We start from the raw sequence: 24660 nt of genomic DNA on the forward strand, positions 1-24660 counted from the left end.
TCTGCCAGCCCTGTGGCTCCTCCTCACCCTTCCCTGAAAAGCTTTGGCTGGAACCAGATGCCAATAGGCCAAAGCCTCTGTTGCCTGGCCCTTCACAGCATCCAAACCAGCAAACCAGGGGCTTCCCTGGGGCTGAGTGACCTCCTCTGGGAAGTGGGCCAGAGCCCAGTAAAGTGCTACCTCTTTAGCTGCTGTGGCTGTGTGAGGCCTGGGCTGCAGCCCAAAGAACGAGGGCCCAGCTCTGCGGCTGAGAGTGTCAGGGGGCGCAGGCCCTCAGGGACCTTGAGCTCACCGTGCTCAACCTCTCCATCATCCAGAGGAGGATACCAAGCGCCAAAGAGACACAGCAACCAGGATATAGTCGCAGTGCAATCTGAGGGCAGAGATATGCTGGGCCAGAGCCCTGGGTGATTTCTATCACCCCAAAGCTCTTCGTGTCAGGACTAGAAGATCCCAATTTCTGGCTTCCACCTCTTTCCTTTGGGGTCCTGCCGTTAGACTTCCCCAGTAAAAAGAAGGCCTCTTTAGTTTATTTTTGCTTCCAGTCTCAGCTTAAGAGGGACTGGAAAGAATAGTATCTATAAGGAAAATACCATGGCTGTCCCCATTTTATAGATGAGGAAACTGAGGCTTGGGATGAGAAGTATTTTGCCCAAGGTGTCACAGCTAGCACATGGCAGTGCTGGCATTCCAACTCAGCTGGTTTTATCACATGATGCCGCTCAGTCCTCCTCAACCTCAGAAACACTGGCTGCTCCTTGGAGCCCTAGAGGCCAGCCTCACACCGGAAGCTGGATAATGGCAGAAGGGGCTAGAGGTGAAGGAGGGAGGATCTCAAAGGGAGGAAGAGACTCCTAGGTTTGAGCAGCTCACTCTAGAGATCGAGCTACTTTCTCCAAACAATGGCAGATGAAGATTCTAGAAGCAATTGACAAGGGCAAGAACTTTCCTTTCCCTGCCTCCTTTCTCTGAGCCTCAGTGTTTTAGTGTTTTCTTTTTAATCAGTAAAACAGGGGGTTCAAATTCGTTCTCCAAGATTCCTTCCTGATTCACAGCCAGCAAGCCTTAAGCACCCGAGAAGCATCAGCACCCACCATCCCTCTACTGGAGAGAAAGGGGCAGCGCAGTCCTTACTGCAGATGAATGGAGAAAACCCACAGTCTGAAAGAATGCATCAATGGGTCCTTGACTTCAGGTTCAAGTGGCCCTTCTAAGCATCACTGGGTCCACAGGAGGAACTGGTTTCAGGAGTGGTTTCAGAGTTTCCCGCTCTGTCCTCAGGCCCCTCATTCCAGGTCTGTTCCACCTCCCTGATTTGTCAACCCTCAAAGACCTCAAGAGACCACAGCCTTCCCCGGCCCTGGACTCTCCCTGTAGCAGGGTGCCGTGGGATAAAAAGGAGGGTGGAGAGAGGCCGTCCCACATCTATCTCTTCCTGCGACATCATCCCTGCGGAATGCTCTCACCCTGCCAAGACTGAGGACACCGGGGGCATCCCCTCCTCCCTGCCATGCTCAGAGGGCCTCTGCTTCCATTGTTATCCACGGCAGATGGTGCCCACCAGGATGGGGGGAGGGGAGAGAGAACAATACTCACATCATTCTTCCATTCATCTTTGTAATCGCGCCACCAGTTTCTGGAAAAATAAACAGGTATGAAAATGACTTGCCCAAGGTCCCGTAACCTATAGGTGGCAAAACCGGGACACAAGCAAATCTGACTCCAAACCTGCCTCCCAAGCTCTGAGCTTGGTCAGGTCTGGTGTCCACTGTCTCACGTTGGCCAGTTAGCCCTTCGCACCCCACCCACCTGCAAATGGCTGTTTCAACCCTACCGAAGCAAACCCCCACCCCTCCCTGCCTTGGCAGGCCCCCCCCTGCCCATCCTCTCTTCTCTAGGAGGTGGCCTGCGGTGTGCCGAACCCCAGGAAACCCTCTGCTGGGACGAGATCCCTCCAGCCTTCTCCCCCTGGCCCTGAGTCCTCCGTATTTACCGATCTCATCCTTCCCTCTGCAAGCGGGGGCTACTTCCGCCAGTCCAGGGGCCTGAGGGGGCCGACGCCCACCCCCTCGGGATGTTTGCGGCCCGGCAGGACCGAGTGACCCAGTTTCCCCAGGGGAGAAGCTTGGCTGACGGCCGTGCAGCGTGGCATCTGTGTGTCTCTCCTGCCCTCTGCCGGTCGCCGGGCAAGAGGCTCCCGAGCGCAGGCGATCCCAGGAGGGTCCGCTGCGGGGTCATTGACGCTGGGGCGCGACAATGTTTGCCCAAGCACCTGAAGGAATGAGTGCATAGTGCATAGTCCCAGGCTCTGGGGCCCAAAGCGGCCGAAGAGACTGGGACTGCCCTTGGCAAAACAGCGAATCCGGCAGAGCTGGGCGTGGGCTCCCTCAGCCTCCCCTTTGGCAGCCCTTTCCTCCCTCCCTGGTCGCCTCCCTCCCTCCGGACTTGCTGCCTTCCTAGGACCAACCAGAACTCCCAGGCACAGGTCAACTAGGTTCTCCCTACCTCATTGCAGGGTCCTCTATCTCATTCCCCACTGAGTGGCCTCAAGTCTCTGCTTGAATGCCTCTACCGACAGGGTGCTCACTCTCGGAGTAGTCTTTGCCACATTCTGAGAGCTATATTCAAAAGAATGATCTTCCTTTCTTTTTGACACTAAATCTGCCCCCTTGTCACTTGCACTCAGAGATCCAGTTCTTGCCTTTTGGGTGAGTGACTCTGAAGTCTGACCTGCCAGCTTCCACAAGACAGCAGTCGCATCCCCGAGACTCCTCTCCCCCCAAACACCCTGGGCTCTCTACTTCCTTGGACTTCCTTAATAAGGGAGTCTCGAAAACCAAAAAGCCTAGGAGACTCTTGTAGAAGGAATCTCCAGTGGTAGAATTCTAAAAAGTGGAGGTGCTTTTAGTCCGAAGACCTTCCGAAAGGCAACAATCTGCCTACTCCTAGGAGAAGCCATGATAACAAAATGGGATAATTCTTTAGTCACTGTGGTGTTTCAGATTTAGGATTTACAATGCTCTTTTACAGGCACTATCTGGATTGCGTGAAATCATTTTCATAACCATTTTAGGGATGAGAAAAGTGAGGCCTCAGACAAGAAAAATTCTGTACATGCGATCATACAGTAGGCAACACATAGCTGGCACCAGGCCCGACCTCCTGACTCCCAAGCCTACCATCCTTTCCGCAAAGGCAGAAAAAAAGTATTGAGCCCTTACTATATGCCAGACACTGGTCTAAGTGCTTAATGTGTAAGTTAATGCTCAAAAGGCCCATAAAAGATATGTACTGTTTTTATTAACATTATTCTCATTTTCTTGCCAGGCTTGTAAGTCCAAAATCCAGCGCGGGAACCCATGCAGTCCAGCTCCAGAGCCAGTACTCCTAACCACTCCATCATACCTCTGCCTGCTTGCCTGAGTTTGTGCACACATCTCTGTGTCTCTTCCAAGGCCAATGATGTTGTGGAGAAAGTTCTGGGAGAGGCCCCCAGGGGCAGGGTGGGGAGACCTCCCTACAGAGGCAGCGATGACTTGTGGCATAGCCCAGAGGCTGGCCTGGCTCTCCACTTTCCAGCTGAGTGACCTGGGGCAAGTCTGTCAATCTCTCTTCCCCTGGGTGTCATCCGCCGTAAAACGCAGGTGACACTAGTACCTAGCCCATTGGGTTTCCGTGCGTTTTGAGTTAACATTTCTGTAAAGTGCTCAAAGCGGTGCATTTTTGTTAGTAAGTCGGGAAGGTTGGCCACTTGAGGTGCCTGGGAGCAAACGCTGAAGGGTGAATTAAAGCAAAGCGACTCTCAAGGAGAGTCGTGGAATGGGAGGGAGATTGAGCGGGGCTGGGGATGGAGGATTGAGGTCCCCCTTGAATGACTTACAGTGGGACCTGCTCTTTTCCTGGAGTCACAGGTTCTCTGAATCAAGGGATCTAATCCAACCAGGCGGTAGAAGGGCAGGAATCTGTAAGCTCAGCCAGAGGCCTTGGAAGACCAGCAGTTCCCTGCTTCCTGCAACCACGGGACAAGTGCACAGAGTAAGTGACCCTTGGAGGCTGGGATTGGGAAAGGTTCTCTTTGGTTTCATAAGGCAACTTGACAGCAGGGACATAGGGTCCAGATGCCTTTCCACTGGGCCTCAATTTGCTTTCACATCTGGTGAATTGTTAGGAATGATACACATCGGCAACATACAAATCTGTACGAGTTCTAAGATAACAGCAACACCGACAACAACAGCCAACGTTCATGGAGTCCCACGCGGCAGGTGCAGTCCTCCTGCACTCTCATTTGTGTTCACTCACTTAACTTCTACATCATTGCTTTGACATTGGCGTGAGCTCCGCTTCACCCAGGAGGAAATGGACACACCGAGAAATTAAAACACTTGACCGTCATCACACCGCGGGTAGTGATCCAAGTCGGAGCATGAGAACCAGACCCTCCGCTTCCAGAACCAATATTGTTCACCGCAGCAGGAAGCTGGCCGTTACTCTCCTTTCAAAAATGAGTACAATCGTGTGTTGAAAAATTCTGTGTCTTTTCTGAAATTTTAAGTGGATCTTTAAAGGTTTCGGAGAAGCAGATTTGCCTTAGTGTACTTTCTCAGAACCAAGTCGTGCCATGGATAGCATCCTCTACTCCTCCAGAAGTTTCTCGGTACCTATTCTGTACCAGGCATCGTCCTAGGCCCTGGGGATGCTATACAGACTCAGTCACTGCCCCAAGGAGTTTACAGTCCGGTGAGGCAGAGAGATACTGCACAAATAGTTCTGCCAGTGTATGGTCCCACAGCATGATAAGCCCTCTGAAGGGAAAGTCCAGCAGGCCCTGAGAATACATCATGGGGGCAAGGACAGCCCTAGGCTGGTGGGGGAGAGGGCACACACCTCTAGGTGTGTATGTGGAAGTTCCTCATATGAAAGAACATCTTTTTTTAAGATTATTTCTGAGCGATGGGGCGCCTGGGTGGCTGTCAGTTGAGCGTCTGACCTCGGCTCCGGTCATGACCTCATGGTTCAGGAGTTCAAGCCCCTTATTGGGCTTGCAGCGGTCAGCACCGAGCCCACTTCAGATCCTCTGCCCCTCCTCCGCTCGTGCTCTCTCTCTCTCTCTCTCTCTCAAAAAAACAAACATTAAAAAAAAAAAAGATTATTTCTGGGGCGCCTGTGGCTCAGTCGGTTGTGCGTCTGACGTCAGCTCAGGTCATGATCTCATGGCTTGTGAGTTCGAACCCCGGGTCGGGCTCTGTGCTGAGAGCTCAGAGCCTGGAGGCCGTTTCAGGTTCTGTGTCTCCTTCTGTCTCTGCCCCTCCCCCACTCACTCTGTCTCTCTCCCAAAAATAAATAAAAACATTAAAAAAATTTTAAATGAATAAATAATATTAAAAAAGATTATTTCCGAGTGAGTATAATTAATGAACATGGACTCACGTTTCCCTCAGAGAAAAAAGGTTCAATACTTACTTTACCTCCTGGAAGAAACCCAGAGGTCTAGACATTACCAAGAAAGCTTCTGAGGCTGTGTAGTCCCTGAGTGGGTGAACAGGGTAGGATATGCCTCTTCTTAAGTGTCCAGAGTGACCCTCATCCCAGGACCCTACCGCACCCTGGCTCTCCTTGACAAAAAATGGCATTTCACGCACATTTATGGTGTTCACCCCAAAGTGACATTGTTAGGAGCCCGGGCTGTGGTGTCAGGGTGACACTTGGGGTACCTACTTCCCATGGACCTCAGTTTCTACTCTGCAGAATGGGTGAATAATAGTATTTGCTTCCAGGGTTAATGTGGGAAGCAAACGAGATCATGCCTGTAAAGCACCTTAGAATCATGCTGGACACGGGGCAAGTGGGCAACCAATGTTCACCTAGCATTGGCCCAGGACTTCAACTATGCAAGGTGAGGATGTGGGGATCCCCTCTGTATTTATCTCAAGGCACAAGATGGAATTGCGTTTCTTTCTAAATACGTAGCTTAAGCTGTCACCCCACCTTTGTTTCCTCCTTTTCTTCCTTTCCTATTTATTTTCCTATTTATGTTCTCTAACTCTACAAACCTTCAGGGAGAAAGGTTACAGATATGAAATTACTTGGCGTTTCTTACGTGAAAAGAGAAAGAGAATCAATATGGAAATGGAATTCTGTTCCGCGTTCCCAATGGTTATTTATAAAATCTAGCCGGAGGGAGAAACAGAACTCTAAATATAAAAACCACGTGGAAACTTCCATTTAGGGGGCCCCAAAGTGCTTTATTTTTAATTTATTATTATAATTGTGGAGGCTATTGTTACATTTCAGACACTGGCTTGTGGCAGGGAAACCCCAAGCGAATTTTGCCCTTAACCTCTCTGGGGTCTGAGGGAGGGATGTTGCCGTGTGGGGCCGACAGAGGCCAAGCGCACATCAAAGCCGCCTCGGTGGTGGTTTCTGGCAGTGTACTTCCCTCTCCCTAAAGCAGTAATGAAGCTACAAAGAGAAAGTGATCCTATGGGGGTTTTTGGCTCAGTGTGCCCCGGGTGTAAGAAAGCCATATCCATGGGGTGCCTGGGTGGCTCAGTCAGTTAAGCATCATGACTTCGGCTCAGGTCATGATCTCGCGGTGCGTGAGTTCGAGCCCCGCGTCGGGCTCTGTGCTGACCGCTCAGAGCCTGGAGCCTGTTTCGTATTCTGTGTTTCCCTCTCTCTCTGACCCTCCCCCATTCATGCTCTGTCTCTGTCTGTCTCAAAAATAAATAAATGTTAAAAAAAAATTTTTTTTAATGCTTATTTCTGAGACAAGAGAGACAGAGAGGGGAGGGGCAGAGAGAGAGGGAGACACAGAATCCGAAGCAGGCTCCAGGCTCTGAGCGGTCAGCACAGAGCCCGACGCGGGGCATGAACCCATGCACCGTGAGACCATGACCTGAGCCGAAGTCGGTCACTCAACCGACTGAACCACCCAGGCGCCCCAAACACACTATCCTTTATCTCTCTCCTTCAACAATGGCCGGAATGCCGCCTCTCCAGGCAAAAATAACTGGTCACCATAATTATGCTTGGCATTTGGGCAACACTTCATAGCCGTTAATTAGTTAAATGTACGCGGCACCCTGTGAGATGGAGAAGGATCCCAGGCTCTGCTCTGTGGGCAGGAACAAAGGGATGGGAAGAAGGACCTCAGGCTATTGCTGGAGGCAGAATGAGACTGGCATCCAGGCCCTGGTCCTCCTCCTGATCCTGCAAAGCAAATTCTGGGCGGCCAGCATGGGTTTTACCTTTCCTCTCCCCAGGATGACAATGAGGCGGTAGTTTCCTAAACCGTTCCTTCTGCTATGGTAATGGAAATTGGAAACAGTACGCTCTGAGCAATCTCTACATTACTCAGGGGTTCTGGGTAACGGGAAAGAGGCGTGCCTCCACGCCTTCCCTCCCAGAACGGAGTGGGTACACGAAGTAATTGGAGAGGAAGTCAAAATGGAGAGCGTGATATGGAATGGAATTGGCTGAAGGTCAACTTGAACTTGGCCCCGGGAGCACCAAGAAGGTGTGCCCGGGTGATGTGACTGAAGAGGCAAAGGTGCTGGTGAGGGGAAGGGGAGCTGGTGGGGGAGAGAGGGGAGGGGGGAGGGGGATGGGTGGTGGGGAGGGGAGGCTCTGGGGCGTGAGGGACTTGTTGCTCCAGCTCCCGGGAGTGTGGTGAGAGGACACCCGCAGTTGGAAGCCATTTCAGGGGTTCCCCCAAAGTGCAGAGAGCTACCTCTCCCAGGTCATGCTCCTTTGCACTGTGGCCTATCTAATGACAGAATGGTACAGAAATGTGAGGTCCCAGCCTCTCAGCCCATCTTGGGACAACTCTGAAGGCCACTAATCAGTGCGACATTCTAAGTCCAGGGTCTGAATGCAACTCCACCTCTTCTTCCCAATCCTCCTTCCTTCCCTTCCTTTCTGCAGGTGTCAGAGTCACTCCCGGAGAAATGCGCTCCATACTAAAATTTTCTGTCTCAGGGTTCACTTTCCAGAAGACCATTATCAGGAAGCGAGATAAGTGGACTTCCATGAGAGGCCACTCCAGAATGTGGAGTAGGAGATCGGGGCATGGGATTTGGGTAAGACGAAGGCTGGGGTAGGTAAATAGGTAGGAGCAAGGGAAACGATGCCATTAAGTAGAGCAGCTGGCAGGCACCTGTGATAAGGAGGAGCAGGACGGGGCGACGGCAGGGGATGAAGAGAATCTGAGAGCCAATGTGAAGAAGGAAACCAAGACAGGCATGGGTGGCAAGGTCTTTTTAGAGGAAGAAAAGACAAAGATAAAAGGCTCAGTCTGTGTGTTTGCCTAGGTTATCACATTAACAAAATAATAAGATTATGGAGATGGAGTGTTTTGTGATCAATTCTGTTTTAGACTTGACTTTGAGCTGACACGAGACTTTTGAGTGGAGATACCTTGTGGGCGGTTTTGTATATACAACAGGAGGAAGCAGGTCAGGACGGAAGAGGTGGACTTGGGAGCTATGTCAGACTGTATCTTCCAGAGACAGCCACCATATCTCCCATCCCACATGCTCTTCTGCACTGGGACTGGGCCACTGCCCTCATCAAAAGGAGGAGACTGGGATGTCTGGATGGCTCAGGCAGTTAAGCATCTGACTCTTGATTTTGGCTCAGGTCATGATCTCATGGGTTCATGAGTTTGAGCCCCGCATCGGGCTTTGCACTGACAGTGTGGAGCCTGCTTGGGATTCTCTCTCTCCTCCACTCTCTCCCCCTGCACCGATCAAGCCCTCTCTCTCTCTCTCTCTCTCTCTCAAAATAAATAAAAAAAAAAGTGGAGACAAATTCCCCTCCCCTTGAATCTGGGCGGGCTTGTGACTGCTTTGACCAAGAGAAAAAGGTAGAGGTGAGGCTGCTTGACTTCTGGGCCTGGATCAGAAAAGGCCATGCAGCTTGCACCTGTTTCTCTTGCAGTGAAGCTGGCCGCCGTGTAAGAATTGCGACTGCGCTCAGACTACCCCGCTGGAGAGGAGGCGCATAGCCCACGACAGCCGGGGTCCAGCACCAACCTCGTGAATGACCCATGGTGGATACCTGGCCCCGAGGAGATGACTCAAGCCTCGGCCAACATCTGACTGCAACAACATGGGAAATTTCCAGCTTGAACTGCCCAGGTTTGCCCTTCTCAAATTCCTGATCTGCAGTTGTTTGAAGCTGCAAAGCACCGGGGTCATTTGTAATGTAGCAACAGTAAGGGGAACAGGAGTCATTAGCAATGGGGAGAATAGGCTGTCATCATAGTTTGTTACGTAATAAGTTCCCTCCTCCAGTCTTGTCTGCCGCCCTGCATCCCGTCCCCACCACCATTCACCTCCCATGAGATGGCCAGGGATCCTGTGTAAAAGGTTCCCAGGTAATCTGATTAAATCGCTTCCCTTCCAAAGGACCCGTAGAGGTCTCAAATTTCAGAACACACTCTCTGGTGGTGTGGTGGCTAATTGTAATGACCATAGGGCGCCCAGGACCTGTGGTCAAACATTATGCTGGGTGTATCTGTGAGGGTGTGTCTGAAGGAGATTAACATTTGAATTGGTAGACTGAGTAAAGCTGGTTGCCTCTCCTTGATGTGAGTGGCCCTCATTCAATCAATTAAAGATCTGAATAGAACCGAAAGGGTAAATTAAAAGCAGCTCTGATCCTGCCTGACTCATTGAACTGGGGCACTGATGTTTCCTGCCTTTGGACTCTTCTGGGTCTCCAGCTTGCTGAATGCCAATCTTCAGACTTGTCTATATTTATATCTCTATCTATCTGTAGCCAATTGGTTGTTTTCTTGAGAACCCAGACTAATATTCCCAGGCCCAGGAATTTGCTTTTTTTTGTTTTCTTTTTGATGTTTGTTTATTTCTTTGAGAGGGGAGAGAGAGCATGAGCAGAGGAGGGGCAGAGAGAGAGGGAGACACAGAATCCGAGGCAGGCTCCAGGCTCTGAGCTGTCAGCACAGAGCCAGACACAGGGCTCGAACCCACGAACCGTGAGATCGTGACCTGAGCCCAAGTTATGACGCTTCACGTAAGTCAGATGCTTAACTGACTGAGCCACCAAGGCGCCCCAGGAATTTGCTTTTTAAAACGAGACTCCCCGGGTGATTTTGATTCTGACCCTGGTTGACAAATGCTAGCCTACAGGATACAGTCCCTGGCAACCCAATATTCTGCTCCCCCTTTGGTTAAACATAAAAATCTCATCAGTACCCTCAAGCACAGTGGCTTTGTTGCAGAACCTCTGTATCTTCTATATTTTCCTACTGGTTTTGCTAGTTTGAGCTTCAATTTTTGTAATTTTTATTATGAAAACGATTTTATTCTCATTCTTGATATACAAATGTATAAAATTGGACGTGTAAATTAATAATTTATATAATGTGGTTTTAAATATGCATGTGCATAAAATTTATCAGTTAAATAATAACAGTAGGAGAAAAGTCTCTCTCAGATAAATATTATCCCCATCACCACCCCTTGAATGTCCCCACAGAATCTGCCCTACTGAACTGAAAATCACTACTTTAGGGGCGCTGAATGGCTCAGTGCTGACAGCTCAGAGCCTGGAGCCTGCTTCAGATTCTGTGTCTCCCTCTCTGCCGCTCCCCTGCTCACGCTTTGCCTCTCTGTGTCTCTCAAAAATAAATAAACGTTTAAAAAAATTTTTAAAACATCACCACTTTAACCAGTAGGGCTCCCTGGAGATCCCCTATTCATGATAGTTGCTCTGCCTGGAAGGTTTTTTGAAGATTGAGCATATGTAGCAGGCACTGCGTGATGCACCATATTCCCCTCCCACAATTGATTCTTCCTCGGGGCCCCAGCCCCTTGTTTGTACTTCTATTGTAGCCTCATCATTCCATGATCTGTTAGCATCTCCTTCCACCAGACTACGCAGCTCCTTAGATCAGGACTGTATCTTGTTCATCTGTGTATCTCCGTCACTGGCCCGGTGCCCGATATCCAGTAGGAACTCAATTAATGTTGATGAATGAGTTAATAAATGAATGACGATAGCCCAGTGTCTGGCACATCGCAGATGATCAATAAATACTGGTTGAAATGCAATTGAATTGAGAGTGCAGGCCACAGAAACAAAGGGCAGAGAGGATTTCAAGAAGGAGGGCTATGGAACACTGTCAAAAAAGATACCAAAAGACCAAGGGAGGTGAGCACTGGTGGGAAAAAAAATGAAAACATTGCATTTGACAAAAAGGAAGTCAGTGTTAAATCCTAGAATAAATAGCAGTTGACGAAATGTGTATCACAAAACCAACTGGTGAAGATCAGGATTTATATACCCTCTGAGCGTTAGTGGTACCTCTTTAAATCCCGTTACTGGCTAATATCCTGTGAACCCTGTGGTGTATCACGCCAGAGGCCTGGCTGACTAGCTAGTTAAAATACCCACACATTTTGAATCACTGTGTCGTAAACCTAAAACTAATGTAACATTGTGTGTCGGCTATACATCAGTAAGCAAAAGAACCCATAGGTTGGCTATCAAAGCTTCCAGATCTTCTGTTCATGCTTGAGTTTTGATTTTAACCATACGATTACCCCTCCTATTAAAAGATGGGACCACTGGCCGACCTGCGATCACTCGAGAGACTTCCTCCCTCCATTCTTTCTTTGAACCAGTATTTATTGTGGTACGAATTCTGCTGAGTAGAGTCCATTCTTCAGCTAATGAGGCGGCTGCTATTCGTAGAGATTGCGCGTGTGGCTTTATTTGTAAAGTCTTAAATCCTAGACTTGCCAGGGCGGCTTAACTCCTGGGAAAGTCCTCTTAGGAACCGTTTAGAACTCTTCCTGCCATTTGCTGTGTCCAGAAACCGCACTAGCATAGGCATCTAGGATCTCTCCCTTGAGCAGAAACGTTGCTGGAAGTATGTCATGAAGGACGCTGGTTTACGCTCCCCGGTCAAATTAAGCTGAGGGCTTCTTGACGCAGGACTTGCCAGAATCTTCTACGTGCAAGGACACATGGGGGGAAGAATAGAGGCTATGGTAACATGGAATGAAGTGTTTTCTAAACGCATTTCACTTTTTTTTCTTAGGGCCATTATTATGGGATATTAGGCAATACTGCCATAGACACGTTCATTCATCCGCTCAACAAAAAACTGCGTGTGCCAATTTCGTGCCTGGCGGTGTGCTGAGAACAGGGCATAAAATGGTAAGTAACCAGACACACAGGCCTGTCTTTATGAAGACTTAGGGGGAGACAGATATGAATCGAAGGCACTAAACTGCAAATCAAATAATCACAGCAGATGCAAAATTGTCACTGTGACACGTGCCGTGAAGGAGGTGCACATCACATGGCCAAATTGGGAGAGGACACCAAAGGGACCCCACGAAAACAAAAGCTTATTTTTCTCCTTTTGCTTCTTTTCCTACCTCTATTCTTTTTTCTTTTTAATTTTTTTTAAATGTTTATTCATTTTTAAGAGAGAGTAGGAGAAGGGCAGAAAGAGACAGAGACAGAGAATCTGAAGCAGGCTCCGCACTGTCAGCACAAAGCCCCACACGGGGCTTGAACCCACAAACTGTGAGATCATGACCTGAGCTGAAGTCAGACACTCAACCAACTAAGCCGCTCAGGCGTCTCAGCTTTTTTTTTTTTTTTTCCAATGTTTATTTATTTTGAGAGACAGAGCATGAGCAGGGAAGAGGCAGAGAGAGAGAATCCCAAGCAGGCTCTGGGCTGCCAGCAGAGAGCCCGATGCAGGGCTTGAACCCATGAACTCTGAGTTCATGACCTGAGCTGAAACCAAAAGTCAGATGCTTAACAGACTGAACCACCCGGGTGTCCCTCCTACCTTTATTCTTGTTAGAACGAGCACCCCTACTTACACAGGCCTTAATGAATGTCCACCATGTAAAGGTCAAGGAGTTAATGATTTCTTTGGAGACTTCCAGCACAATAGATAACATCTAAGGAGCGGCCAGGCGAGGTCTTCATGAGCGTTCTCCAAGACCAGCTGACTCCAAATACCTTGGTGCTAAGACCTGTGGTTCCAGGTCACGAGTGACTTATGGAGGACACCTGAGCACTTGCCCTTGTTCGACCAGTTCTCAGATGCCTGTGAGACATGTACACCAGACCACCATCCTCAGTAAAAACTATAGACCCCCAAGCAAGCACAAGACTCATGCTCCTTTTCCTTTCTGAGTGTCCCAAGCGCTCTGTCGTATCTGCTCTCTCTACGTCATCAATAAACTCTGCTCTTACTTCCTCTCGATTTGCATCGATTTCCATCCTGTGGGAAGCCAAGGGTCCTCGGACTCAGCCTTTCTGCCTCAAAATGAGAGCCTAGAGTAGCGAACTTCAGTCTGGTCAGGGAAGGCTTCCCCGAGGAGGTGGCCTGGAGCTGGTACCTGAAGTATGAGTAGGAGTTCACGTGGTGATGAGAATGGAAAAAGAATTGATTCTCTCAGGTCTGGATCAAGTATCCCTTCTCCTACAAAGCAGCTGAACCCACAGAGCTGGCTTTCCAAAGCACATAGCCATCCACCTCCCCAGAAAACTTCTCTCTGCACCTGAAGGATTGGGGTGAAGGGGGTGGTCTGCCCTCACCTCAATTCATTCAAGCAAAACCCTGTACAGAAACATTTGTCCTTGGAACAGAGATGCTCTCTGTGGCATCTGTCATCGGTATTCAAAGAGAGCCTAGGGTCCTCTTTCCAGTCTAGCCCCCACCTGTAACCATGTTCTCTGGGGCCTGTCCTTTAGCCTGTGTGACTGTAGGTTTCATTCCAGGCGTCCGGGAATTTCAAAGCTGAGAGAGATCATGGAGACCATTTCACCCTTAACTGTTGCAAAAATTCCTCCTACATCTGTGAAGAAAATTCATACAAAAGTCAAGTCATTGGATCCCAAATTACACTAATGATTAAGATCCCAGATATGGCTTTCTCACCCTGCCCCCCAACCTCTGGGGTCTTTAGAAGCTTGAACACCATCTCACAGGTGCTCCGAATAATCCCTCATATACTCATTATGCACATTACTACTTCATTTTCTCACAATAGTTTTAATTTACAGAGAGCTTAAGTAATGTGCCCAAGGTTACACAGTAAGGAAAATTAGGGTTGGCATCCTTTACAAAACACCACTTGGAACTTAATCAGAAGTCTACGTTGTGCATTCTGTATTGCTTGGAATTTTACAACGAACACGTATAACTCCCCTGAGTCTGCACTGAGCACTCCCATCATGAAACTTTTATACTTGACTTAACTCTTTACATTTTACATTTTAATAATTCATGGACTAATTTTAAGTGTACCTGATTTTTGTCCCCATCCAAGCAAATTCTGTCTTGTCGTACAATTCTCCCTGTATTTTCACTGTGCTAGGTACATAGAATGCTTTTTTAAAAAAATGCACTGAGGGGGGACTCCTGGGTGGCTCCATTGGTTGAGCGTCCGACTTCAGCTCAGGTCATGATCTCACGGCTTGTGAGTTCAAGCCCCGCATCAGGCTCTGTGCTGACAGCTCAGATCCTGGAGTCTGCTTCAGATTCTGTGTGTGTGTGTGTGTGTGTGTGTGTGTGTGTGTGTGTGTGTGTCTGTCTGTCCCTCCCCTGCTGGAGCTCTCTCTCTCTCTAAAAAATAAATAAGCATAAAAAAAAAAAAAAGACTAGCGTGGTTATAAAGTTAATGGAACATGAGTGCTTCGGTTGAACAAAAAAAGTTGTAGATTCAGACATGCTCTGGTTGTGTTTAGCCTGTTAGTATGTTTCTCACACAAACGCAAGTTAACTTCTGAGATCTCACAAGCCATCTCTGTGAGCCCCCTGTTAGCCGAAGGAGATCAGTTTGGGGGAAACCCAGCCCCTCGACATACCTGTAAATCATCTAGTGGAAATCATGGGCTTCTTCAAATGTTTATATATACATAGCATGAGCACACATGGCATAAATAGTATTTCCATGACTTTATAGAAAGTATGAGGTCTTTTACTAATCACTCAGTCCATTTTAAAAAATATGTATCTTGTTTTTTTTTTTAATGTTTATTTATTTTGAGGGAGAAAGAATGAGAGCAGGGGAGGGGCAGAGAAGAGAGGGACAGAGGAGCCAAAGCAGGCTCGGTGCTGACAGCAGTTTTTATAGGTAGGCTGATTTTATAGGTAGGATATGCAAGAGATAGGAAGACCATATAGAATATACTAGCAAGAGCTCTTTACGGTGGAATCTTCACCCGACATAGGGAGCATTGGGAGGATTTGACCTAATACCCAGCAAGGTGCAGCAAATCAAGCATTTACTGCCTTGGACTTCAGAAGTTTTGTCCAATAATTGAGAGTAGCTGAGAGTCCCTGAATCCCCATCTCCTTTTGCAAGACATCTAATTTTTGCCTCTACACTGCCTACAGTTGAACAAAATGTTCTCTTCCGGTTGCTACAAACTGCTGAAGTTAAAGCACCATGCTTGAAACTGGCAGAAAACATACTTAACGTATATTTTCCCATTACAGTGCTGACCTATGGAATCATCTCTATCACTTGTTACACAATTTTTCGCGTCAAAGTATTGTACCTATTCACAACAAAGAAGGGGAGAATGGATATCAGGCAACCAGGGTTGTCACGCATGATATGTAAGCATGACTTCAGATCAAATGCTTTTCACAGACTGGAAAAAACACAAACCCTTCTGGTGAACACATATTAATCTTAAGTTTTGTGTTTTTTTTTTTTTTAATTTTTTGTGTTTATCTACTTTGAGGGAGAGAGAGACAGAGCACTAGCCGGAGGGTAGAGAGAGAGAGGGAGACATGGAATCTGAAGCAAGTTCCAGGCTCCTAGCTGCCAGCACAGATCCCCACGCAGGGCCCGAACCCACGAATGATGAGATCATGACCCGAGCCGAGGTCGGATGCTTAACAGACTGAGCCGTCCAGGCGCCCCTGTTCTTAAGTATTTTAAAAATATGTTGGGGGCGCCTGGGAGGCTCAGTCGGTTAAGCATCTGACTTCGGCGCGGGTCATGATCTCACGGTTCATGGGTTTGAACCTGGCTGGCATCGGGCTCTGTGCTAACAGCTCAGAGCCTGGAGCCTGCTTCCGACTCTGTCTCCCTCTCTCTCTCTCTCTCTCTGCCCCTCCCCTGCTCGTGCTCTGTCTCTCTCAAAAGTAAGTAAACATTAAAAAAATAAAAATATGTTAGGTCTCTAAAGCTCGGTTTCTGTACCTGAGAAAAGGGGATTATAAACCAACCTATCTTCCAGGGTTGTTTGGGAGGGTGACACAAGCTAATGTGAGGAAGGCATTAGCAAAGCGCCTGGTATGTAGTATGCACTCAGTAAAGGCTGGCTTTTGTTTTTATTATCTATTTATGAATGGGTGATTAATAGGACGTGTTTGTTTGGATTTTTATTTTGGGAAGGAGAGGCTGATGCTGGAGGGCCTGTCATTTCCAGCAACCTAGTGGAAAGCGCCCCCCGGTGGCCATCAGTGGACCTGCTTCTGTCCCATACCCTGCAGATTTATGTGCCAGACTATTGAGAATGTCACTAAGCATGGAATTGCAGGACTTTGTGGGAGGTAGATTCTGTCCAGAATAGTGCTACAGTTCCTTTCCCTTTGACTCTGCTGCCCCCTTCTTTAGAATAAATCAAACAAAAACTACCACCACCAGCAACAACTATAATTAGCCCGAGTTTTAGATTCCTAATCTGCAATTACAATCATATTTTGTCTTAGCGCATATGATTACTATGAGGCTAAAATTGGACAATGCAAGCGAAATCATGAAATGACATTGTTTGACTTTAGTCCTACTGAGCCCCATGACCTTTGCATGCACTGTGTCATGTAATTCACCCACAAGGTAGTAGTAGCAGAGACTGCTAGTTGACCCAATGTCTAGTCTCCCCCTTTTCCTTAGAAATAAAACCCCTGGCACTGGGTGGCTCTGTGGTTAAGTATCTGACTCTTGATTTCGGCTCAGGTCATGATCTCACAATTTGTGAGTTCGAGCCCTGCGTCGAGCTCAGCACTGACGGTGCAGAGCCTGCTTGGGATTCGCTCTCTCCTCTCTCTCTCTGCCCCTCCCCCACTCGTTCTCTCCCTCTCTCTCTCTCTCAAGAATAAATAAATTAATTTTTTAAAAAAAGAAACAGGACACCTGATTTTTAGCCTAGCTAGACTAAATAAAGAATACATTTCCCAGCCTTCCTTGCTGCGAAGTGTGGCTATACGTCTATGTTCTGGCCAATGAGATAGAAGTGGAATTTTAGTCCGTTATTTCCAGGTAGTGTCTTCCGAGGAGGACATGCTGTGGCGCCTCCCTCCTTCTTCCCTGCTGGTTGACTAGAATGCTTATTTGATGGCTGGAACTTGAAAAGCCGTATCAGACCATGAGGCAGTATAAGGGCAATGAAGCAGAAAGATCCATTTCTTGTAAGTTTTCTGAAGAATTTAGAATAAGCTGGAGCTATCGTCATGTCCCTTTACAACCTTGACTATTTTAGCATGTGTTTCTAAGATCAAAGGCCTTATCTTGGTAACCACAGTACAAGGATCAAAATCCAGAAACAAAACGTTGATACATAACTATTAGCTAATTCACAATATATTATTCAGATTTTATTACTCATCCTAGTACTCTCCATTATGACTTCTGCCCCATCTAGGATATAATGTGGCATCATGACTTATTGTAGTGTTTCTTCAGTTTCCCTTACTTTGGAAGAAATTCAACATCTATTTATGATTAAAAAGTGTTAGCAAACTAGGATAACGAAAAGCAAACAGACAAAACACGTAATAAACATCACCCTAAAAGAAAAAAAAACACATTAGAAATATTCCTTTTATTTTTTTTACTTTTTTTAAAGATTTTAAATTTATTTTTGAGAGACAGAGTGTGAGTGGGGGAGGGGCGGAGAGAGAGGGAGACACAGAATCCAAAGCGGGCTCCAGGCTCTGAGCTGTCAGCACAGAGCCCAATGTGGGGCTCGAACTCGTGAACTGTGAGATTATGATCTGAACTGAAGTCGGATGCTCAACCAACTGAGCCACCCAGGAGCCCTAGAAGCATTCCCTTTAAAATCATGAATAACATATCACTCTATTTAACGTTGTGTCAAAGATTCTAGTTAGCACAATAAGACCAGAAAAATTTAAAATTATAAGGATTAGAAAGGAAGATAGCCTTTTATTATCTGCAGATGATATGATTATCTGCATAGAGAACTCAAAGTGATCTATACACTAAATTAACATAAATAGGACAGTTTAGCAAGTGGCTGCATTTCAAATCACTGATGACAAAATAGAAAGTATAACCTAAAAAAAAAGGACACTTAACAATAGCAACAAACCATAATAAACAGGTTAAGTACATAATCTTATATAAATAATAAATAATCTTAAGTAAATAAGATTTAACCAAATGAAAAGATATCCCTGTTCACTGAAAGGAAGACTGAATTTCATAATGATGTTACTTTTCTCTAAATTCATTCATAGATTTAATGAAACCCCAATTGTAGACAGATATTCATGGAGCTTGATGAATTGGTTCTAAATTATAAGAAAGAACAAAATATCATATAGATGGAAATATTGGCACTAGGGTTGAAGGAAGTGAACAGGATTTCTTAGGCAAGATACAAAAAGTGCTAACTCTAAAAGGTTGCTAAATTCAACCTTTTTACTTTTATTTGTATTAAGTTTATTTTTATTTTTTTTAAGTTTATTTATTTATTATTTTGAGAGGGAGAGAACACGTGCAGGAGGGGCAGGGAGAGAAGGAGAGACAGAATCCCAAGCAGGCTCTAAATGGCCAGTGCAGAGTCCAATGTGGGGCTCAATCCCATGAACTGTGAGATCATGACCTGAGCCACAATGAAGAGTCAGACATTTAACCAACTGAGCCACCTAGGTGCCCTTCAACCTTTTTAGATTAAGATTTATGTTTGGGGTGCCTGGGTGGCTCAGTTGGTTAAGCGTCCAACATCCAACCTCGGCTCAGGTTATGATCTCAGGGTTCGGTTCGTGAGTTTGAGCCCTGCCTCAGGCTCTGTGCTGACAGCTCAGAGCCTGGAGCCTGCTTCGGATTCTGTGTCTCCCTCTCTCTCTGTTCCTCCCCTACTCACGATCTCTCTCTCTCTCTCTCTCTCTCTCTCTCTCTCTCTCTCAAAAATAAACATTAAAAAATTAAAAAAAAAGAATTTGTTTATGAAAAAGCATATTAGTGAAAAAATAAGGTACAAACTAGAAAAAGATGTTTGCTATATATCTATTCTACAAAGGGTTAGAATCAAAAATATATTAAAAACTCCTACACATGTGAGAAAGATCTAACTTAGTAGATGAGCAAAAGACACGAATAGATATTTCATAGATGAAGAAACATATGGCCAGGAAACTTAAAAAGAGATACACAACCTCACTAGTATTTGGAGAAATAAAACATCAAGGCCCCTGGGTGGCTCAGTGGTTGAGCGTCTGACTTCAGCTCACGTCATGATCTCACAGTTTGTGAGTTGGAGCCCCGCATGGGGCTCTGTGCTGACAGCTCAGAGCCTGGGGTCTCCTTTGGATCCTGTGTCCCTCTCTCTCTGCTCCTCCCCCACTCTTGCTTTGTCTCTCTCTCTCTCAAAAAACAAAACAAAAAAACCATTTAAGAAAACGGCAAAACCACAGAGGCATACTATTTGATACCTACTTGTTTGGCAAAAAAAAAAAAAAAAAAAAAAAAAAAAGAAAGTCATGAAATGCCAATGACATGGATTAATAACACCTCTTATATATTGCTGGTGAGGCTATAAATTGGTATAAAAAAAAAGGACACTTTATAAAACAGCTTGGTAGGGCGCCTGGGTGGCTCAGTCAGTTGAATTGGCACATGCGTGCATTCTATCTCTATCTTTCAAAAAAAAAAAAAGGCAAGAAGCATTATCTTGTAAAATTGACCATTAAATATATGCTTTAACCCGGTAGTTCTATTCCTAGGTGTCACCTACCCACCACCTCCCTATTCTATCCCAGAGAAATTTTTGCATGTGTGTCTCAGGACACATGAATGAGAATCTTCATAGTAGCACTGTTCATAATAGCACAAAAACAGAAAATGGGCAATATGCTCATCAGAAGAAGAATGGACATATAAGTGGTGGGATATTCAAGGCAACTGAATATATTTTTTTAATGTTTGTTTATTTTTGAGAAAGGGAGAGCGTGCATGTGAGCTTGAGCGGGGGAAGTTCAGAGACAGAGGCAGGGACAGACAGAGGATTGGAAGTGGGCTCCACATTGACAGCAGAGAGCCTGATGCGGGCCTGGAACTCACGAACCGTGAGATCATAATCAGAGCTGAAGTCGGATGTTCAACCGACTGAGCCACCCCGGCACTCCAATACAATGGAATGTTTTACAGCAGTGGAAAGAAATAAACTATAGCTACAGATGATAACATGAAAGAATCATAGCAGCATTATGAATGAAAGATGGAAGTCTCGGAAGAGTACAAATATTACCTTTTCAAATATAAAGTTAAGGGGTGCCTGGGTGGCTCAGTCAGTTAAGTGTCCGACTTCAGCTCAGGTCACGATCTCGCGGTCTGCGAGTTCGAGCCCCGCATCGGGCTCTGGGCTGATGGCTCAGAGCCTGGAGCCTGCTTCTGATTCTGTGCCTCCCTCTCTCTCTGCCCTTCCCCCGTTCATGCTCTGTCTCTCTCTGTCTCAAAAATAAACGCTAAAAAAAAAAAAAAAAATTAAAAAAAAATATATATAAAGTTAAAAAAACAAGGAAATATAAAATAGTATATTCATAAGGTGCATGAACATGCATGTACATACATCACACACACACACACACACACACACACACACACACACTCTCTCTTTAAAATTGCTTTAAAAAAATTCTTTAAAGTTCACAAAACCAACCAAAACAAATTCTTGAACACCAGACTCAGGATAGTAGTTACCTATGAGAGTAGGCACCGGATAAGAAATAAGGATTAAGTCATTTCAGTAGATGTAAAGTATCAGTAACATTCTATTTCTTGGATCAAGTGGTAGTGTCATGGATATTCACTATGTTGTTGATAAAGAAATGAAAAGTTTAAAGGCCCATGGATGGGCCATTGATGACTGCATACCATGAACTAAGGATAATGATTAGTCCAATTCTGTCTACCCAAGTTCAAAGAGAAAATATATTAGTAATAGCAAACATGTATGTTGTGCTTACCATGTACCAGGCACTGTTCTAAGATCTTTATGGTTTAACCCATTTAGTCCTCCAAGTGAAGAGATCTAGAATTATTCCCATTTTAAGGATAAGAAAATTGAGGCTCTGAGAGATTAACAGTAACTCTTCTGCCCACTGCAGAGCAGAGATTTAATCTACATTGGTTGGTTCCAGAATCCGTGCTCTTAACCACTGCCCTGTGTCTAGATAAATGAAAGAGATAATTATATTAGGGCTTAGTCATGCAGAAGTTATGGCAGAGTGTTTTCTGTAACAACGTTAGAAGGATGAACCACATACAGAGCTCTGTAAGAATACCAAAAGCCACTGAATTCTACACTTTAAATGGGTGAACTTTATGTATGGCATGTAAATTATATCTTAATAAAGTTGTTAAAAATAAAGCCCACAATCCACAAATAAGTGACTTTAATAATGCAGACTGGGTCCTAAATGATTGTTTGCTATTTTAGGATTTAATATATGCCTATGGGTAAAATACATGCTTTTTCTGCAGACCAAACAAAATAAACCTCACTGTCAGGAGACCACTCATGTTATGGAGGAAGATGAAATTGAAAATTTTAATTCACAGTTGTGGGTGGGAAAATAATTTCAATTCCCAGCTTCAGGCCTTTTGCATCTGCCAGGAAATCAAACAGCTCTCAGCTCCCAAGATAAATTTCATATTGCGATCATAATTATCTGTGTGTGTATTGAGGGTACACAAACAGTAAAAAAACCTAGCAAGAGGATGGAAAGAGACATTTGATCGCAAACACACTGTTATCTTTTAATGGTGCAGTTTTCGTCCATGTGCTTAACTTCTATTTTGCTTTTATCTTTTAAATCTAAAATTTATTTTAAAGGATATGGAGAAGGCACTTCATATAGAAAGCTAGTTGTAGCTGCTCTCCTCCTGGGCTGTGTCCTCTAGGGCCTTTGAATCATACAGCTTCACGGGAACAATGTTGAAGCCAGATTGGGCTAGGACAGCTTTTCCTCAACTCCGTTTCTTGGTTTTTGACAAGGCACTCACAAGGAGGCCAGATGAAATCTTCACTGGATCTCAACAACTCCATCACTAATGCCAGGAAAAGGGTTTAAAGCCCTGGACCTCTAAACCATAGGTCACTTTCATCCTCGTTCAGCTCTTTGGAAAGCACATGTGTGAAGATAGGCTGATGTGACGTCACTAAGCACCTTCATACTTTAAAGGAAATGGAAACACTCATTTTGACTACAGCATGCATATGTCATTATCCAATTTTACTGTGGACATACACACATACACACACAAGGTTATGGTTTGGGTCTGTTACTAATAATGGAATTTAGGCCTTTTTGTTTATCCATTCAACTTACCAGTCCTTTGCATACCAGACAGGCTATTAGTCCCCTTAAGGCAAGTTCTGCTGCAGCCAGCTGTGGGCAGTAGCTTCTATCAAGCTCCCTGCTATTTCAAATGCCAAGCCGCTAAGCCTAGCCGAGCCTCAAGCACTGCCACACATCCTGGCAGTGGCTCCTTGAATTCTCTCCCTCAGCTCTTAGGCTCCCTCAGTCCCTGCCATGAGGTTTGAGAAACTGTACTCATTTGGTCATTATTTTTTCTTTGATCGTTCAGTCACCTATGCAGGTCAGTTTAGGCCAAAGTCACTCTGGAGCCTGGTTTATTTGGATTGCTATTACATTAAGTAATCAGATAATGGCTTAACTTCAATTTTGTGTTGTATTTAATATAACCTTGAAACAGATTAAAATCTCCTAACAATATAAAGCCTTTCGTTTTGTGCTTTTACAAATAATGTGTTGGTTGTTGTTGTCTTTATCCCCTAACATCCAGATTTTTATCTTTAAATATCATTTCTCACTAAAAGGAATCAGATCTCCTTGGAGAAATGGCTGATTTGTGTCTGGGGCAGGAAATGTACCAGATAAGCCCAGAACAAAATAATGAAGAGGGGGGAGAGTGGGAAGAGAGCATATAAGAAACAAGGAGTTGGTAATTGTTGAAATTGGTACATGGGAGTTCTTTACGGTATTCTCCTTTCGTATGTTTTTTTTTTCTTTTTCCATAAAAATAGTTTAAGGGAAGCCAAAATATAATTGCTATCAAAAAAACAAAACAGTAATAGCATGCACATGGTAAAACAAGTTTCTTTTTAATAATGCAGAAGGATACACAATGAAAAGTTGAGTCTCCCACAATGAAAAGTAGGCGACTACAGCCTCCTCTCAGGGTGATCTTCCTAACAATTTCCTAAGTATTCTCAATGAAGTTTTATGAATATATATATTAACAAAACATATGCACCTAAGCATATGCATTATTTTTGAAAACCACAAATGGTAGCATGTTATACACATCGTTCTATGCCTTTATGAAGTTTTTTTGTTGTTGTTTATTTATTTTGAGAGAGAGAAAATCTCAAGCAGGCTCTGCGCTGCCTAAGCAGAGCCCCATATGGGGCTTTAACTCAAGAACTGCAAGATCAAGACCTTCGCCAAAATCAAGAGCTGGACACTTAACCAACTAAGCCACCCAGGTGCCCCTGAAGTTTTATTTTAATAGCTAATCTTGCTACATCCAGTAGATCTACACACTACAATGCCGCGGATTTTTATGCTTTCACTTATTAGGCTTCTTTCAAGCTTCTTTGATCAAATTAAGAGTAAAAACTCATATTCACCTTCCTGAAGATTATCTAGAAAAAGGATGGCTAACGCAAGGCTAAACACTTTGCCGTCCTAATCGTAAAACTTAGCTTTGGAGTTTAGATCTCCGTTTGGGGGAATTATTGTTACCTTGGAAAAATGTTTAAAATCACATTCCCTACTACATATTGGGCCTTGAGAGAGAAGTGGCCGAGGAGACGATCGACGCAAGAATTCTCGTGACCTCTGCCAGAAGACGACCTGGGAGGACTGCAAAAAGCCTAACCGCTGTGACGAACTCAGCACTTCCTCCCTCCACCTGCCGAAGAGCCGCATCTGGAGCAGGTGTTTTATTTGCCTTACCCAATAAAGGTCCCCGGAAAGAATTGAAAGTTGGGCGTTGAAGCGGATGACTACGGGCGACAAGAGGTTCACTGAGAGAGACGGCAAAGGGGGCTGTGCTCCCGGGTTCTTCTACTAACCTGACGCCGGGAGGTAGGAGAAGCCGCAGAAAAAACGCGACACGTCTGCAGAGTGTAAACTTGACCCGATCATTTAACGGGGAGGGGCATTACAAAGGAAGAGCGGACAGATCTAGGTTACGGGATCACGCAGTCCAAACGCACTCGCACCAGAAAGTGGGGAGCGCACTGACATGCCCGCGGCGTGCTTGGGCTGGAGCGGGGAGCGCCCAGGGGGGCGGCCCACCACCGAAGGCTGCGGCTCGGCGGCGCTGCCTCCTCGCTGCGGGCCGAGAGCCCCGGCACTTTGCGAACTGT

Source organism: Panthera tigris, chromosome C1 (assembly GCF_018350195.1).
Source record: "Panthera tigris isolate Pti1 chromosome C1, P.tigris_Pti1_mat1.1, whole genome shotgun sequence".
Lineage (NCBI taxonomy): Eukaryota > Metazoa > Chordata > Mammalia > Carnivora > Felidae > Panthera > Panthera tigris.